We start from the raw sequence: 19,889 nt of genomic DNA, 5'->3' as shown, positions 1-19,889 counted from the left end.
CTAACTCCATTCCCGATGAAGTCAATGATAAAACTCCCCTTGCTTCAATAGGAGCCGGATTAGGCCAACACAGAGCACTTTTAGAAATCCCACTATAAATCCTTTATGCCTGTTGCCCCTTTTTGACTCAAGTGACAAGTCAAAGTGTGGGGCCCTGGGGATGTTCCAGCTGGGAGTAGAAATTGATGGAGTCTTGTATATTTACACGGAATGTACAAAGTCCTGCTTCTCCATAGGCAGGAGGAACCAAGAACAAACAGAGCAGTTTCTCAGCTTACAGTCCCAAGCCTCTAGCCAACACCAGATGCAAAACCTCTCTCACTAGCTTTTTCCAGGGTCACTCTGTGTTCACAGGCTACAGCTTGGCTTTCTGGCTTTTTGCCTCTGTCTCTCCCGCCGTTCTTGCCTGTTCTCAGTTTTTGTGTGTTCTCCCATCCGTCTCTCTCTCTCACACACACACTACTCAGCAAAACCCCTCTGCTCGCTCAGTCTAAACGCCTGGGTGGGTTCACAATCCTTTAGTCCTATGTGTGGGGCTTGTGATTAACTTATCCTCAGAATTATGTTATTTGAGGGGTGCATTCACCTGCAATCTTAAAGAGACCCATGAAGTCACCCGTATCTGTCAGCATAACAGTGCCCGTGTACCGATGGACATCAGTGAAAATCACATTGGTAACAGGGGATGGAAAAGCATCTGGATTTGTCCTGGGTTAGGACAGCTGTGTCTTCAGTTGTTTTTCATCACAAAAGGAAGTCTATTAGGATTTCATAATCTTCCTTACAAACAAGGGTCCAAAACCTCAGCTTCTGTAAACCATGGACTTCTAAGGAGCTACACTAATTTACACCAGCTGAGGACCCAGCCCAAAGGCTAGTGTCTTCTCTTAACCACTTCTCAGTTTCAAAGACATCCATTGCCCTTGCAAATTAACCCAACTCAACACTCAGCTAGATGTATCTGCAACGGCTGTTAACCTCTTTTGTGGGTTCCCATCTCCGATATTTATTTCAGTAAAGTTCTTGCTTTCAGATCTTTAACACTTCTGCTATTCATGCTTCCATTTGTCTTTGCAGCTTAGATTGAACAATATGCCCTCACATTATTTCTGTCATTGCCCTGCATGTACCCTGTGCGTATATCCCTGAAGGTAAAATTCCATGCGACTAAGAGAAACCTATGTTGTCATGTAAATAATAACAGGTAGTTCCCCTGTTCAGAGAAGATAATGAGGGGGGGAATTAATGTAGCATCAGATGAATTTCCATTGTTACAATTATGCATTGAATTTAAAAAAAAAAAAAGATGTCATGCAGACAATCTTTATAGTCCTTATGGACAATCAGTACAAAAGAACAAAGAAAAATAATTTCAATAAAACAGTTTGCCCCAAGCAAGAAATATGCTTAATGAATCATACATGAGAAAAGATAGTTATTTGATGTAAAATGGAATTGTGAACTTGCTGCAGGAACGTTCATTACCTAACGCCACAGAAACCAAATTAATGGACTTCTGAATGGTGCACACACAAAAAAATCATTCTGCTTCATGGCATTTGTTTGCTGACAGCGAGGTTTGGGAAGGGACATTTTGTGTTATTGGTTATAAAATGGATTGCAAAAGGAATTCGGTATGACCTTTAAGATGTTACAGAAAATGAAGGTAAATAGTGGGAGCCAAGGCTTTGGAAATATTTACTGGCTCAGCAGAGGTTGCCCAGGGACAAAACACTCAGTGGCTTAATATAGTAATAAATGATAGATAGATAGATAGATAGATTACATAAAAGTAAACCTATCAATTATGCATCTAGCTGTCCTTCTGCATACTCAAATACCTAAGCTATAAATGTGGACATTTGTAACATGATTTCATGAGCATTTATGCGTGTTCAATAGCCGTTTGCTGATCAGGTCCACAGTGTACTTTTGAAGTAAATGTAATGCCAGTGAAAGGTAGTGGAAACTGAAGTCCCTTTTCATTTATGCAGTGAACAGAGGGAGCCTGGACCACAGCAAAGGAAGCTTCTCCTATGCTAATGTATAAAGACTAGCTGAAATGATTCCTTTCTTCAGTTTCCATGGCCCATTCAGTCCTTGGCTTGTCCTGCTGAGACTGCTCTAAAAAAGGTGCCGGTTGTGGTGCTGGATTTCCTGAGAGGCCTGGCAGCTTCTCTAGGAGATAGACTGAGACCACAAAATCTTTTTTCGGAGGCTACTGAGCCGTTGTCTGGTAGTAATGACTTTCTTGTTTTTAAAGAGCTAGCAGAGTCCTGCAGCTGTGGAGGGAACTCTGTCTGGAGAATGACCTCAGGACTCATGCGCTCTTGGACCCTAATTCCTATAAGGCACTGGGCACCCTCAATTCCCACTTTCTCTGATGGGAGTCGAGGATGTTCTAGCCCAACACAAGGGGTTTTTAGAACCACACAGATGGCCTGATCCTAAGCCTATTGAATCAAGCCCAGGATCAGTAAATAGATAGCCGGTGGCTTGCAGTCACATTCTCTGCTGGTGTTATTTGGTGCTGCTCTACGAAGTCAACTGATCTGCACCAGCAGAGAATTTAATGCCTGGTTTCTGAAGAAGGTAAAAGAAAGGAGTTCAAGCTACCTACATCCTGATCCCCTCCACTAGCCTATCCATGGAACAACAGAAACAGCCTCTGATAATGATATAGGTAGCATTTTGGAAGGAAAGGTACTGCAGGAGTGGATCCTGCTCCTGAAGGGTACAGATTGATTGTAAAGGAGGTGATGAACTCACAATGATATAGAATGCAATGATCTACTCTCTCACAGCTGGAGGATCTGCTGTCAAAAATTTACATGGGGAAAGACTATAAATGTGAGCTCACCCATCGTGTTTTGGGCAGATGTAACGGAGTAATGGCTATAAGTAATCATGGCTCCAATGGAGTAAAAGTGTGCTCTAATGGAGTAAATATTCTTTCTGGAGTTTGTTGTTATTGTTCTTTTTTAACAAAGATCACACATGGGAGGGTTGTAAAATACCTCTAGGTATCTAAAATGTTAAAATTATTAGGCAAGTATGTGCAGTAAAAGAAATACTTCTGCAAATGGAAAACCCAAGGCATCTATGCCTTCAGAATGTTATTGGCATTTTAAACCATGATAATTGCTTCATGATGTAAGTAATTTCATTGTGAATATGAACACTGTAGGCAATGTACACTGTATCAGCTGTAGCTTCTACTTTGACTTTAATAATTTCCCTGAACAAAATAATCATTTTAACATATTTAAATATCATTTATGACATAACACGTTTCATATTTTTAAAAATGAGTTCATTTAATGGTCAAACACAGGCTCACTAAAGATATATGGTTATATCTAGGAATGTCTACGTGTGCATATGTATATAAACTGGGTCAGATTTCAGTCTTGCTTACCTTGGTGAGGCCAACAGACTAACTTCAGTGTGAAACTGATGTAAGTGGCAATAGAATAAAGGTCTGATTTCTAGAAACAGTGGAGCAATGAAAGTCAATACAGTAGCGATTAGCACTTCTGAAAATCAGGCAGTCTGCATGTATGTTGGTGTGTGTGTTTTATAGGCAGAGCTGGTAGCACCACCTATAGTTAAGATTACCCAACACTTTCTATTATAAACCCCTGTTTTAAGTTTCTTATATCTTTGCCAAATTCACCATTCAGGCTGAAATTGCCCATGCTGATTGTCTGCCTCAGGCTGAACTTCTGGGGGAAAGTTTCAGCAAAAATGGTGCACCTGTTTCCAAGAACAAGATTAGGGGAAAATAAGTTGTTCTGTCCATTTAAAATTCTTACAACCATTTAATTGAATACCTCTAGCACTTCCATGCTTTGGAGCAGGGACAAGAACTCTGGGAAGGAGACTGGGCCTGGGAGCTGATGGAAGGGTGCAGGAAAGGAGAGACGAGGACTTGCTAGACAAGGAGACCGGAACTGGGAGCTGGGGAGGAGAAATGGGGTGAGGAAGATTGAGCTTGCGCAAGAAGTAATGGAGGAGACTGTAACTGGCTGAGCAAGAAGACTGGGACAAGAAGTGTGGGCGGGGACTGGGAAGATGAGCTGGAAAGGCATAGGAGACTGGATCTCACACAGGGACCCCCTAGGAGCCAGAGAGGAGAATTTGGGAAGAGACAGGACCAGGGTGGAGGGTTGAGAGGAAGAAGGGAACTGGGGTAAAAGGGTTTGTGATCTCTAGAGAACACTCCCTCCAGAATCTGCATCCAAGATTCCTGGGTCCTGCATTCCTCTTTTGTCAGCAGATATCTGTGAAACTCACTGACTACTCTCCCTCTAGTGGCTGGTCTAAATAGAGGATGACAACCTACTACAGTTATCCATTACTCCATTAGCTCAAGTGGCAGAGGTCTCTGCTGTGGATATAAAGCTTCCAACCTTGCTGACGAACCATGTGGGTGACAATACAATGCCATAGGATGGAATTTCTGGGAGGGTGGTTCACTTAACATTTTTAAAAATCTAGGAAATTTCTTTTAACCTAGTTTTTATGTGTATATTAAGGTTGTAAAGTCAAGCACCCAAAAGCTTTTTGTGTACAATATGTATATATAGTTTACACACAATTTAAGTTTGTGTTCATGGTATATAACATTTAAAGGACAGATCCTCACTTGGTGTAAATTGGTGTAGCTCCAGTAACCTCCATGAAGCTAAATTGCTTTACATCCTCTGAGGATGTGGTCCATAATATGCAGAGATGAGCTTAAGCCACGTAGTTTAGATCCAAGATCAGATCTGGATTTTGAAGCACCACAAAGTGTGGGATTATTCAAATTCACGGTTTCAGTTCAGTTCATTCTAGAAAGAGGCCATAGTAGTAAAATTGAGATCGAAACTTGGAGCATATTTATTTTTAAGATTGGAGGGTTCATATTTGGAAGTCTAGATCAGGATCATCTTTAGCATGACCCATTCACTGCAATCCTTATTCAGGCATAACTCCAGTTACACTGAATGGGAGTCATGCCTGACTAAGGGCTGGATAAGCCCTTCAGGAATTAATCCTATGTGTGTATGTATTTATATCTGGACCTATAACTATACTATATACAGCCTTTAGACCATTTATTAATATTACATTTGTAGCCATTATCACCCCTATTAGCTTGTTGCAATTTTCTGTACTTTCAGTTTTTCAATTACATTGATTATCACATTAAACTTTCCTCATGCTATACGAACAGGCTAAAAATAATAAGCTTGTGTCTTCATAATACAAATGGGCCATTCTTGTTTATAATATCGACAGCACAGTGGGCTCATTTTTCAGCGGTAATGAAACTCTCATCTCAAGAGGTCCAATTCATAAAAACACTTACACAAGCTGCACACATTTCCTTTTACTCCCACTGATGTTCCTTTTGGTTTAAATCAGATTGCAGATTAGACCTGAGATTGAAATAAAATGGAAGAACCTCACTGTGTGTTGTACTGAGCAAGTGCAGGGAATCAGGTTTAATGGTAGGAAACACCCCTTTCTATTGCTTAAAACACACACACACACACACACACAGAGGATTTATGACCACGTGGTCAACAGCATGAATTCACACAGCTTCGCCATTTGGTTGATTTCCCCAAAAAGCAACAAGCTGCCAGAAGAGAGATGAAGTTGTACTTAAGCTCATTTTTATTAAAATATTAACTTTTACCCAAAAGGACCCAGGAAAGAAAATAAGAAAATAGAGGAACATTTAAGTATTAACTCCCGTGTTAACAAATGAAAGGCAGCACAGAGATTTCATTACTTATTTTGATTCCTCCCAGTGCCTATTCCAAGCCCTAATTCACATCCCAGTGATTAAAATGTATAATAAAAAATTAAATCTCCCTCCAAAATATTGCTGCAGATCTTCAGCAGGTGTAAATCAGTCTAGCTCCAGGATCTAGCCCACTAATTCAACTCCCAAATCATCTAACAACCATTCTGCTGCTGCACTGCAGCAATAGCTATACCAGCCCCAACTCTGCCTTGTCTCTATGGTCTGTATTGAGCCGGCAAGGCCCTGGCCTGGTCAGGGCAGTGTGCTTACAGAACACATGCAAGCTCTGCCATTCCCAGTACACGATGCAGCCTGTTCCCCCACCACAGAGCACCTGGCCTTCTCTCCAGGCCAGAGTGAAGTAGCTACAATGCCATTTGCCCATTATGCAGCCAGCTCTTCAGAGTGGTTTGAACCCCAGGGAGCCGACACTGCACTCCCCTAAACACAGAGACTGCAATTGTACCCTCTCATTTTTTAGGGGTGGGTGTGGGTAGCTGGGCCAGGGTTCCTTGTGCTCTCCTCCTCCTTTATCTACCCACTCAGGGAAAGGCCACTACATGGCTGCTTGCTTCCAACCTCCCCAAACTGTCTGAGAAGAGAGTCACTGCTGTGGGTTCAGTTATTGCTGAATAAAAGAGTTCATGGGTGTGTGGTGCGGACAAGGAATGTAAAGATGGCCAGGAATGAACCAACAGTGTCGGTGCACCCGGAAAGCATGGGGAGTTTGTGAGCATGGGGGCACATGCTGCTGCCAACCTGCAGATAAGGACAGTGATTGTCAGGCTTTTAACTTCCGTAGAGGTCCAGGAGAGCTGTTCTAGCAGATGAATCAGGCCGAGTTCGGGGCTCCTCGGGGAGCCCAGAAACATGGAGGTCTTGTCTCAGGGTGGTGCATACTGTGTGGCATTCAAGGTTTTGAAGCACCTATATAACCAGGCTGGGTAAACCTGAAAATGTTCAAGTTCTGCTTCTAGCCCCAAGTTCAGTAAACTTGGCCCCAACCCAGCTGTGAACTGCCCTGTGATGACAGTCAAGACCTCACCACCTCTTCTTGCAAACCATCATTGGAAGAGCCAATTGCCCAGAACCAGGAGAAGGAAAGAAACTAGAAACCTCCCATTGGATTTAGCCCTCTCCTTCCACCTGGGGCTGAGGGCACAGAACGTGTTTTCAGTGGATGGGCATCCGATTCCACAGCACCTAAACTTGTGACACTTTGAGTTCCCTTTGGCAGACACCCTGACACTCATGCTGCCAGTGTAGACTAGCTCAGATTATTACTGTATTTTGCTCAGCCCAAGTTATAATCACCTTGCTTCCGATTTCTCTCCTCTGACTTGCTGTCAAAGTTCCTGAACAATTGGTCATCTTTTCAGGGCACCACCATGCTTCTTTGTGGAACAGTGAAGAGGCTGGTTTGCTGGGACAACAGAATGTTGGTCTTGGAAGCGAACACAGAGCCAATGCTATCCAAACGGACACCTGCCCCAGATGGTTCTATGAATAGGATATCTGTGGCTCTAATATAAGGTCTGAAAGTGACAGGTTAAAATGTGGGTGGGTGACTGGGAACCCTCCTTAACTGCTCATGTGCTCATTAATGAAGAGTGTTTCTAAAACTGCCCATTAGTCTGTGGGTGCCAGGCCATTCAGTGAAGTGTGTGTGAGATCCTGCTGCAGCTTTGGAGCCCTCTTCCTGTTAAATCTGCACGACACATCTGTCCGTAGATGCATGGGAGTTCTTTATTCTTCCCTCATGTTTCAAAATAGTGTCCAACCCCCTAGGGCAGCACAGCGGGTGGGCACGGGAGAAGAGAATGCCCACCCCTTTCTAGTGCAGACACACAAAACTGGACTTGCTCCCTTGGCAGTCATTGTTTTGACTGGTGAGTTAAATATCATTTGCTTTTCGATTCTCACCTTTCGCCTCCTTGTAGTGCCATGCCTGAGAGGTACTCAGCTCATGGTGATAAGCCTAGAACAAATGCCTGGAGAGACAGATCAGCTAGATGTGCCAAGCTCCATCCCACTGCTTGCAGTGAGAACTAACGGGGCTCTGTACCACTTGGGACATAGCCCATGGCAGTGGTGGGTGTACTAGTCTGGGACAGTTTGAAAGGCTGTACTAATGGGAATGTGTACAACTCACCACGGATATTGTTCCTTTAGCAGATTACCAATGTAATAGCTGAAGGCCAGAGTATCTGAGCTGAGGAAGGCAGCACCATGTTATCAGAACAATGCATTTTTTCTGCCACCAAATGCATGTTCTTTAACTTCGCTCAAATTGCCATTTAACATGTGCCAGAGGAAATCCGGGTGACATTGGGGAAGGTCAGTCAGACACAGGCAGGTGTAATATCCTTCAAGCAGGCAAGTCACAATAAAGGTTAGTTAAAAGGAACATAATTAGGGCCAATGTTGGCTCCCGGGGTGGGGGTGGAGGGTGAATGAGTGCCTAAGGGAGCCAGAGCTACTCCCTAAGAGTGTTGGCACCCCAAGCCTGGGCACTGTTCAGCCTGCCTCCCTCTCCATCTAGGGGAAACTGTGGGAAACTACATAAATAAATCACTTGGAAAAATGAAAACCCTCCTGATTTCTCCAGTGGGCATGAAAAAGGCAGAGTCAGAGGCACACGGAGGCGGGTCATGCTCACCCCTTTCGTTCTCACTGAGATGGGGCATCAGTCCCACCCATCCACTCTCCTTTCCTTTCCTCTTCCTTCCCGTCAGGGACTCATCTTTGCTTCTCCAGCTCCCCTGGGCTCCACCGGGTGATGCAAACGCAGATGTGAGGAGAATAAAGGCTTTACTTCCTTGCAGCCCAAAAGACATGGTAGAGTAGGGTAAGGAAAGAAGGTGGAAGGGAGAGGGTTCTCCTTCCCTCCCCTTCAGCCCTGCCATGGTAGCCCCAGCAGCACTGTGAGATCTGAGGATTGTTGTCCAATTCAGAAGGCATTTGGGGGATGTCCCTAGGTGTCTGTTTGGAGAAAGTAGGAGAGAAAAGATAATTAGCTCACCCCTATCACTTTCTCTCCCCTTCTCCCTGGCTGTGCTGTGCTGACTGGGGTTCTCAGTCATTCAGGAAGTCTAGTCAGATCTTGATTAGCCCAACTATGGTTATCCAAAAACCTCACTTATCCAAAATGAGGTCATGTCCGCAACGTGTATTAATTGCATTGAGAATTATCTCGATTGTCTGAACACTGAACTGATTCTGATAAATGAATGTCCACCATGTGACTTGGTAAATGAAGGTTTGAGTGTGTTAGGCTCTTGCTGGAGGGGATGGCACAGTTGTCTACGCTTCTGGGTTGAAATACCTAGTTTCTCTGTAACTACAGGTCTGAAGCCCCACAGCTTTGATTCAGCCCTTCCTCCTTCAAACATAGATAATTTGATCCTTTTTGTTCTGCCTGGATGTTAAAAATCCCATGGCCCATTTTGCAGGAATAGAGGGCCTGCCCCATGGCTTTACCAAAAATGCCCATTCCTCATATCATACAATAAGCAGTGTGCTGGCTGCCTACTTGATTACCGGATTCAACCCCAGAGGTGATTACAAACAGTTAACCCATCACTAGCATTCAAAGTGCTTTGGCTTCCTTTGAGATAAAAGCCATTATGGAAATATGGCTTGTTCTTTTATTTATTTGTGGGAGCAGCAGGAATCTTGGACACAGTGCAGAAAAGGCATAGGAACCCACCAAGAGAAAGAGAGAGAGGCTCATGAAGAGAGACTTGAGGTGTGAGACGATTGGCACCAGCTGAGGATCTGGCCCAGAGTTTTAAGTTTCCTTTCGTCACCTATTTGTCAGAAGCTACAAAAAAATTGTTAGAGGGCTTTTTATACAAAAGTGAAATGCGATTTTCTGCTTCTTATTTATTTATTTTAGAAAAATGGAGTGAAAGCAGGTTTCTCAGCCTCTTACCATCTTCAAGTTGTTGGCCCCCTGGGAGGAATGGGATGAATTAATCCCTACCGTGTCTTGTTTAACTTGGCCTCATAAAGACCTAACCTTGTAGTAACTTGGAAGATCTGCAGATATTATGCATTATACAAGTGGGAGTCATTAAGGCATAAGATATGGTGTCAAAAGATCTGAGTTCTAGGCCTGATTCTGTCACAGATGCCCTCTGTAGCCCTGGACAAATCTCTTAAGCCAAAATGTTCAAAGATGCTGACTATCTGGCTACATATTTATGTTTCTAAATGTAGATTTAGGAGCTTAATTTTAGGCACCCAAATTTGAAAACATTGGCCTCAGTGTGTGACTCAGTTTTCCCTTCTGTAAAATGGGAATAATATTTACCGAACTCAGCTTAATGTCTGTAAAGCGCTTTGAGATCTTCAAAGGGAAGGTACTAGAGAAATGTAAGCCGTAGTTACCACTGTACATTTTTCCAGCTTGGTTATTCTTCTGCGTGCTAAATGGTTTTGAGTGGATTGTTAACTATAAACACATGACTATCATCTAAACAGAGTGTGTATTAACCTCACCCTGAACTAACTTTCTCATATAACATGAGCTCTCAGAGAAAAATAGTCTTTAAAAAGCAGCACACTTTCAAATTTAGCAACCTGAAAGCACACATAATAGCATCTTATGTATCTAAGGGAGAGTAGCCACTATTCTAATGACTAAAGCAGGGATCACTAAGTAGTATCCAATAATCTGGCTGTTATTCCTAGAGTAAATTGTTGTGTTTCTGAATCTTTACAACTGGTGATCAGACTCACACAAGACTAAACATTTGGCTTGCTACAGTATAAACTGCTATGCCTCTCATTAAATGTCAGTAACAGCAACACCCTTTCTTCTGAGATTATTTACATTGCAAAGACAGTGACCACAGCAAGGGTTTCTAGCAAAAATACAATAATTTGTGTGGGTATATTTCCCCCCCTGCAAATAATATATCTTTGTTTTACAGAAAGAGTGTTTCCTCCCCACACACGCACATGCATGTAGAAAATGCACAATATAGATACATACACATTATGTATGTGTGTCTTTCTAATGCATATATATAGTATAGTTCCTCTTTCTCCTTTCACTGTATTTTATCTTTAAATTGAGAGAGCTTTTTTATAACACGAATCATCAGAGAGGAACAGCTAGTTACCAAGGAGACTCCCTGATGAATCAGAGTCTGACTGGTATAAGATCTAGACACATTGTATCTTCTTAATTCATGAGACCTTACATTTTAAACAGAGGGGGAAAGATCCCATCACAACCAACTGTGGACCATGCATTTCTCCTGCCAGTGAGGACAGTTTTTATTTTTGCCACAGAAGCAAATTAGCAAGTGCATTTTGTGTGGAATCAGTTAACAGATTTAAACAAATGGGGGAATTTCTCTGGAGCACTCTTGATTCAGAAAAACAAATACCAACCAAGGACAAAGGGCTCCAGATGGAGACAACAGAAGAAAAGACTTAAAAGCCCCTATTTCCATACAGGAATGAACAAGAAGATGCAGTGTCAAGCGAGTACTGGAGAAGCATCTGCATATCTGCTTTGCTGCAGCCTTGGTATTTCTAAAAGTAAAGATTGTGTCAGAAGAAAAGGTGTCTTCTTCCGATATATCTCTGCATGCCTGGCATTGGACTGAATGGATCAGGATTCTAACTTCCACAAAACCAGTTCAAAATTGGCTGAATGCAGAAACTAGACTATATTCAGCATCAACAGCTTTCGTCAATTATCCTAATGCGTCAATGTCCAAAGTATTGTCAATAAGCCTTGGTTTTGTTTCCGACTTCTACACAGTTTTTCTCCAAGTACCAGGCGAAAGTGACGAATTTTGCAAAGTGACATAAAATGCACTTATCCAGCACAAACCCGAAGTTTCCTGATGTTAATGGGAATTACCATAATGTCCATGAAACATGTGAACAGTTCAGTCAGCCAAAGATGTGTAAACAGAGCAGATGAGAAGAGGAGTTTTAAAAAAGGTGACAAAAATAAGGAGCTCTGTAAAATAAAGTTTGCATGTGGAAAGCTCAGCTCTTTAGACTTACTTTATTCAACAGAGGGTCTTCTCACCCAGCGACTTCTGACTGCTCATTTTAGGAAAATTACTGAACATGTTGGTATTTTTCCTTTCCACCTAAAAAAATAATAATTAAACACCCTTGGAACTGTAAGAAAAGTGAAAAATATTCCAAGACAGACATCGAGAGACAAGATTTATGGAAATCTCCCTCTTGAAAATAAATTATTTTCTCAAAGGTGAAAACTACAGAAGTATGTAAATTAAAGGAAAAATCTTTTTGTCAGATCCAGTTGAAATCTCCATACTGGGAACAGAGAGTCCACTGTTGCTAAGGTAACTTGATCAATTAAAAGTTGGCTTAAATTGCAGGATATATTGAAATGTATGAAATAAGGAATGTATCTGAGAGTTAGACTGGCCAGCATGACGTGTCTGGGAATGAAGATTAAAGTGTGTTAGAACAAATGTAGGCTTTACTGTTACGTGTGTTTTGGAAGAAGAATTCCTGGAGTGTTAACATTTGGGAAGAGGCTAATGCTAACAAGGTTGTTAGTCAGGGATTCAAGTGAAGGACATTTTATAGGCAAATAATTTCAAGTACCGTTTTGTTACATAAATTACACTCTCTCATCTCACGAATGAAATTAGCTGGTGGCAGCATTTATGGGCTGAAATGAAAAGCTTAAGGTAATAATATTTTAGTAATGCAGATTGTAAGGTTTATCACCACTAAAAAAGGTCTTCATATTAGAATAGACTGTAGAACTCCCATTTGGAGAGAGTATTATCCAAAATATGTAGATTGATAGTGATTGAAAACAACGTATGGAATAATGAAGTGTTATGACAAGCACTTATAGACAAAAAGCTGGTTTTGGCACCATGAGACAAACTCAAGGAAATTTTAGGATTTGGATGAAAGCCCATCATTTATTCACTGCCACTCTCTTCTTAACTTGATATTTTTGTGTCTAGGTAGGCTGAAAGACTCTGAGATCAGTGCAGGGATTTATACAGAGTGATTTGCTGCACTTCTCAGGTACATCAGGCAAGGTAATGGTGTCAGAGCAGCAAGTTAAGAGACTTTCAGTATTGCAGTTTCATGGATATTGTGGGTTACTGGAGCTTGCTTGCCTGAGTTTTTATGTGCTTTATCATTTTGAATGGGTGCGGCCTACGGTGAACGTTAAAGAGGGAAGACTGAGAGAGCAGTAGCTAAAGGCAGACTTACTACAAACAAAGCACAAACTTCCGTGCCACATTTGCTACTAAAGCTCAGTCCTATCCTACAAGAGCTTTGCTATTCCTGGAGATTTTATCCTGGAGATTGGTTATTCTACCAAATGCTTTCCATTCTTTTTTAACTGTGGGTGAACAACTTGTAGGGACATAAATAATACCTTGCCCCTACACAGTGCTTTTATCTGAGAATATCAAAGCACATTAGGTGAGGAAACTTCATTTTACATGGGGAAACTGAGGCACAGAGAGGTTAAGCGCCTTGTGTAACATCATTCACCTGGTCAGGGTCAGAGTTAGGTTTAGAATCCAGGTCTCTTGACTCTCAACATCATGCCTATTTATCCAGGAGGCCTGGCCTACTCATTGGCTCATGGTGACATTTACCGGGAAAAAACCCAAGTCTCCGTGGCTGAAAAACTAGTATCTAAAACTGCTGTGCTTTGTGATCTTTATACCTTAACATTATCTGAATGCTGGTTCTGCTTGTGAATTTTGGGGAGCAGAGTGGGCATTGTGGGGTGGTTAACAGTGGTCTAAAAATTGTTTTTTGCAGATAATGAAAGTTGATGCCACTCGAGTCTGGTCTGCTGTGTAAATCCCTAGGGTAGGATTAATACAAATAAAGTTGGGGGTGGGGGAACTGTTAAGAGAATCAGTTGCCAATTAAAGATTGCAGCTGCTTCTGAGCCATTGAGGTCTATCAGGGAAATGTGTGTTGTTAGAGAGTGTACTGATTCTGGAATGGCAGATTAGTATTTTTTACATGATAGATTATTGCAGCACAACTACATACATTCATTATGGTGTTTTGTGTAAATACAAATTTAGATCCTGTTTAAAAAATGGAATTTCTGAGAAATGTGGCTATTCTGTGCTCATTTGGCTTCTGTCGCTGTGCCCTGAGTCCAGCTGCTGGGGAAACTTATGGAACGGCCATACAAATATCTCCCGATCATATTCCCTACAGTCCCACTGCAGAATCCCACCTGTCCTGCAAGAAGGGAGTGTGACTTTTAGAGGAACTCTATTATTTGGTGGCAGTCACTTTGTCAGGCAGGTGGCATTGACAGGACTTTGCTACCTTCAGCCTTCAGAGCTTTCTTTCCTGCCCTAATGATCGTTTAAATTCACACTAGAGTTTACACCATGCTCCTCACTATGGTGCCTCAGCACATTATGCAACTGCATTGCTTCACCAAATAATCTGAATCCTTGTACAAAATGGTCACTCTGCACATTTCAGTTTAATGGGAAATTAACCCCAAATAAAAATCATTTGAGACTGATCAAGTGGCAGGGTCATCCTCAATAGTCCAGAGAATGCAGCATGTTGGATACCCATGCTGGTGATCTGAATTTGGGACCAAACTCATTCCCTCGCCTGTTCTGGAAGGCAGCACACTCAATGCTCGGCATGATTTGGGGGTGCAAGTCCATTCTTGAACAACCTCCTCTGACTGACCCAAGAATTGCGTCAATGGGCTGTGGAGGGAGACCAAAGCCAATGCTCTTCCAGTGGAAGGATGGTTGTTTCAACATGTGGCCCAGGAGAGGAAAGGAACAAGGGAATGGGAAAGGCAACAGGAAGGCCCCAGAGCCCCTACTCCCTCAAATCTGGTAAAAGTCTCTGTTTCCTTGTAAACTTTTTTAATTGGTCAAAGAGGAATTGCTCTTTCTCTGTGTGACTCTATAGGCCAAGTTTCAGGACCATGGAGAGAATCTGTGCGGCTTAGTATTAAACTTTGCCTTGCAGACTTACTGTTAGAAGCCCTGATGTAACCTCCTTTTCAACAGTATGTTGTGTGTTGTTGGGATGTTCCATTTAAAAATGTCGAGTGAATGATGTCAACATTCTGTCATTTTTTTCTTATATCTGCCAGTCAATTGGTAGATAAATATACTAAAGGCCAGATTGCGCTTAGATCCTTCAAAATTGGGCAGGCAGGAGGGTGAGACACAAGGACTTTCCCTCCACTGAACTCCTGGCCAGAGGCCAGGTACAAATGAGTCAAGGATGGCATACTGCTAATGCCCCTTTGGTTGCCAAACTCCCCAAGTAGGGTGTTGAGGAGCGGGGAGGAGGTAGGGCCACCTCAACCAGTAGAAAGGGGAGCATGGTGGTCATGGTCACGCTGCCCCTGTGCACTGGAAAGCTCCCAGGGGTACCCCACACAATGTTTCTGGTGCTCCCACTGGGCAGTACAGCTCCACATCACCTCTCACTCAGAGCAATTTGAATTGTGCCCTGTAGCTCGTGAATTTTCTTTACATGCAGCTAGCATTTTCTGCTATGCAGCTGCAAGTGCTGAAAGCTATTAATCAAGGGATATGAGCCACTCTCAACAACACCACCTCACACTTTACCCTCCAAACTGTTAGTGGAGGCAAACTCAGTGCACCTTGCTGCTACACTGTGGATCATTATATTGACTGCTAAGTAGATTGACCCTGCACTTCACTGTGCATTAAACTAAAGGTCTACAGCACAGATGATATTATAGTAAACACAAAGGTAAAAATGCATTTACTGGGATCTCTTTAGTCTTAGACATCTAGAGTGAAATCCTGGCTTCACTGGAGTCGATGGCAAAACACCCATTGACTTCCATGCACCTGAGTGTTACCCATAAGTGTCCATTAAAAGTGCTTAAATATTTCTGGGTTTAGTAATAGGTTGGTTACAAGACTGTCTCAACTACTGTAAGTAGAGTGTGGATTTAATAGTAATTTGTAAACAAAACACAACATTGGGAAATAGTTCAAGTGGGAAGTGTGTGTCAGTGGAGCCACCAGAAAGTGTCTTTTAATTTCCACTGAATAATTCTCATACTTCAGTGAAAATCAAAAGTATGAAAATGTCTAATGCTCCAATCCAACAAAGCACTTCGGAAAATGCTTCACTTTAAGTTGAAGAGTCATGCCATTGACTTTAATAGGACTGCTCATGGGCTTAAAATTAAACACATGCTTAAGTTCTTTGCTGGATCAGTCTCTAAACAAACACCAAAAGGATGCATCCACTTCACTCATGCCATTTATCCCTCCTTCCCTCCACTTACTCCAGGCAAGTAAATCTCTCCCTACCTGGCCTTAATGTTGTCTCCTTAATGTGCTTTGGATATATACAAGTCAATGGAGCTATGCTGATTTACCTCAATTGAGGAGCTGGCCTGTAGGGTTTAATATTTATGGGAGTATAGAGGACTGTGCTAACTGGCACTTAGGGTGAGGTTTAACTCTGCTCCCACTTAAGTCAATGGGAGCTTTACAATTGACTTTAATCTGAGAAGAGTTGAGCCAACACTGAGAACTTTTGAAAATCTGACCCATAACGTTTACCAATTAATTTATGTACCAGTTTTGTTTTAGTTAAAATGGGATTTTACAACATGTTAGTCTTGTTTATTTCTTCAGATGTATAATATGTTCTTATAGAATCATAGAAATCTAGGGCTGGAAGGGATCATGAGAAGCTAGCAAGTCCAAACCTCTGTGGTGAGGCAGGACCTAGTAAACCTAGACCATCCCTGTCAGATGTTTGTCTAACCTGTTCTTAAAAACCTCTAATGATGGGGATTCCACAACGGCTCTTGGAAGCTTATTCCAGAGCTTAAATTCCCTTACAGTTAGAAAGTTTTCCCTAATGTCTAACCTAAATCTCTCTTGCTGCAGACTAAGCCCATTACTTCTTGCCCTACCTTCAGTGGACATGGAGAACAATTGATAGCCATCCTTTTTATAACAGCCCTTAACGTATCTGAAAACTGTTATCAGGTGTGTCCCCCCACAACCCCCGATCTTCTTTTCTCAAGATTGAATGTGTCCATTTTTTAACCTTTACTCATAGTTCAGATTTTATTAAACATTTTATCATTTTTGTTGCTTTCCTTTGAATTATTCCAAATTTGTCCACATTTTTCCTAAAGAGTGGCACCCAGAACTGTATGCAGTCCTCCAGCTGAGTTCTCACCTGTCCTGAGTAGAGCAGGACAATTGCCTCCCATGTCTTACATACAACAAGCCTAGTAATACACCCCAAAATGATACTAGCCTTTTTCACAGCTGCGCCACATTGTTGACTCAAATTCAATTTGTGATCCACTATAACCCCCAGACCTTTTTCAGAAGTATTACCACCTAGCCAGTTATTCTCCATTTTGTCATGCTGGCTCGTAGGTAAATTATAAAGGATCAAGTGGGAAGATATAATGTGAATGAGAATAAAGGAAGGAAAATTATATAGCATGAGAGAAGTGGCTGCATCCCTTCAATGTTCACTTCCAGATTTTCATGTTTTTGAAGTAGAAGAATTATTCTGTGGAAATTATAAGACACTTTCTGGTCATTAGGTGGTCTCCATTGATACACATTTTCCACCTTAATTATTCCTTAATGAAGTTTTGGGTTTATGAATTTCCCTGTTTTTCATGAGTGCTGGAAGTTTTAATTGGGGAGGGATGTGCTGTCGGGAAAAGAGGAACTCTGCTGCTCCCAGCAGCTCTCATGATTCCCACCAAAGCAGGGCTCCCCTCCTCCAGATGTTAGCAGGACAAGGAGGGGATTATGGAAGGTATAGAGGTGAAAAGATCCATATGTATAAAGGTAAGCACTCTGTCTTTCCCTGTCCCCTTCCATGGCTGAGTAGATTGCAGCACTCCCTTCTATGCCCTCTCTCAACCTGCCCCATTCTATGCCTCAACTACCCACCACTTCTCTATGCTCCAGCAATCCCCTTCTGTTCCCCATTCCATGACCCACTAGTGTCCTGCCCCCACCTCCTGAAATCTCCTTCTCTTGTCCCCTAAAGCTTTCTCATTCTGAGACCAGGAAGTAAGGCTCCATGCCATCCTTCCAGGTGCCTCCCCCAGTCCATCACCCCTAATCCATGTACTCCCTTGCCCCTTACTTCCGTTTCCATACACCTTACTGGACTCCTGCCCTTCCACATATCCTCTTGGTCTCCTGTCCTCCAATCCATGCATCCAGCCTCTGATTCAGCCAAGAAGCTGGAGTCAGAATAAGGTTAGTTAATTTTTATAAATGATGCTCTCTGTATACACTTAAAAACAATTCAATGTGCATTTTAACCCTTTCCCCTCTCCTCCCAAAGGGAACTTCTCCACAACGTCAACAAAACCAAACAAAGTTGGTGTTTCTCGGCCAAGCTATTAGCAGTAGAATGTGTTTGCAAAAAGTGTATCAGGGTGGCTTGCCCCTCAAGGGCTGGAGAGCCTGGGGCTAGCCAATCCTGATTACTAAAGAGGCACTTCTGAGCTGGATCAATTAATTCCCTATAAAGTTCAGGAAACTGCAAGAATTAAGAAAGGTTCCTGTGGGGAAGACGGTTTGGAAGCTGTAGGCTGAGGCTGGAAGGAGAAGGAAACTCAGGGCGGAGCTCCAGTTAGCAAGAGCCTGGACTGGTGGCTTTGAATGGAGCAGATTAGAATAGAGGAAGAACTCTGTGTGTGTGACAGAAGAACTAGGGTGGAGTATGAACTTCTGGTTTTTATGGTGAGAGACTTTACTGGGGAAGATCCGGATGACTGCTTGAACCATTTCTGTTATTAAGGACCCTGAGGATTTTTTTATCCATTTCTGCTGTTAAACCAGCCCTGGGAGGGGGTGCTGTTGGCCACAAAAGAGACTATGTGGAGTTCTTGAGGGGGCTCACTGTGGCAGGGTGCCTGCATAGCCACCTCTGGCCACAAGGGGGTGCTCAGTAAGCAGGCACTCTCCTGTATCTGAAGAAGTGGGGTTTTTTACCCACAAAAACGTATGCCCAAATAAATCTGTTAGTCTTTAAGGTGACACCGGACTCTGTTATAGTGACCTACAGTCATGTTTTCAAAACACTTTTAACTTTAAAATTCTGTCCGACTTTTCCCAAGATTGCCATAAAATCTCTACCCTGAGGGAATTACAACTTGCAGGTTTTCAGAAAGATTTGTTTCTTTTTTTGGAGAGGCTATGGGGGGTTGAAAATCAGATCTCAAGTGGAGAGCAAGCTTCAACTTTAACTATGGTGTGACTACTGCTGTTCTCTTGTCCGATCTGATTAAATGGCTTACAAAATGCTTAAATTCCCCATTAAAATAGACCTATCTTTAATCATGAAAACATGCACATCAGGATATTATAATCTATTAGTAGACTTGTACATGTAATAACATCCCTAAGGCCAAAAGCTAACTCATAAATGTTCTTGGGCCCATATGTTAAAAATGTCTTCTATTACAGCTTTTTACCAAGGATTTGAAACAGCTGTACAAATGTCAAGCCACTTGACACCACTATCAGTTGCTATTATCCCTACACTGGAGGAGGGTAAAGTGAGGCAGAGAGACAGGTTGTGATTTCCCTACAATCATACAATGAGCTAGTGAAAGAGGTGAAAATAGAACCCAGATGTTCTGAGTCCTAGGTCAGAACAAGTAGAAAATATTACTTCATGCCATCCCTTGATGATGGTTATAAAATGGATACTACTTTTAAAAGGCTATCTTTCTTTTTTTCAGGATTTGGTTCAAAGTATCTATCCCCTCATAGTTGGGCGACCATGCTAAAAATGTAATCAACTCTAACAATAATAGTGAAAAGTAAAATCTCCTGATCCATAAAAAATAACCACCCACCCCTTGAAAAGAAAGGCTTCAGTTTTGTTGAAATGGTAAGTGCTTCAGAGCGTTTGAAGCCACAACAATTGACCAGGGCACAATAAGCGTGGGATCACGTCTGTATAAAGTTTGCCTGCTTCCACTGTCCAATCCTGCAAGAGGCTGAGCACCCTCCATTCTGGGATTGAAGTGTATGATGATCTAGCTCTTGGAGGTACAGACAGGCCT

At 42.3% G+C, this 19,889-nt stretch overlaps 1 protein-coding gene across 6 annotated transcripts in view; it reads left to right on the top strand.

The window, feature by feature from the left end:
* Positions 1-19,889, top strand: part of KCNMB2 (potassium calcium-activated channel subfamily M regulatory beta subunit 2) — a 231,121-nt gene that overhangs the window by 139,996 nt on the left and 71,236 nt on the right. Inside the window, exon 1 of one of the 6 annotated variants that reach the window (XM_074963543.1) lies at positions 10,993-12,138. The exons of 3 other annotated variants lie outside the window; for them this stretch is intronic. The gene's annotated coding sequence lies outside the window, so the exon portion shown is untranslated. Of the gene's footprint in view, positions 1-10,992; positions 12,139-19,889 lie in introns of those variants that run through there. 2 more of the 6 variants (XM_074963547.1, XM_074963545.1) reach the window with 2 other exon arrangements.

The sequence above is a fragment of the Natator depressus genome, chromosome 9 (assembly GCF_965152275.1).
Source record: "Natator depressus isolate rNatDep1 chromosome 9, rNatDep2.hap1, whole genome shotgun sequence".
Lineage (NCBI taxonomy): Eukaryota > Metazoa > Chordata > Testudines > Cheloniidae > Natator > Natator depressus.
Note: the sequence above shows the minus strand (reverse complement) of the source record. Positions and strands in the feature narration are given on the sequence as shown.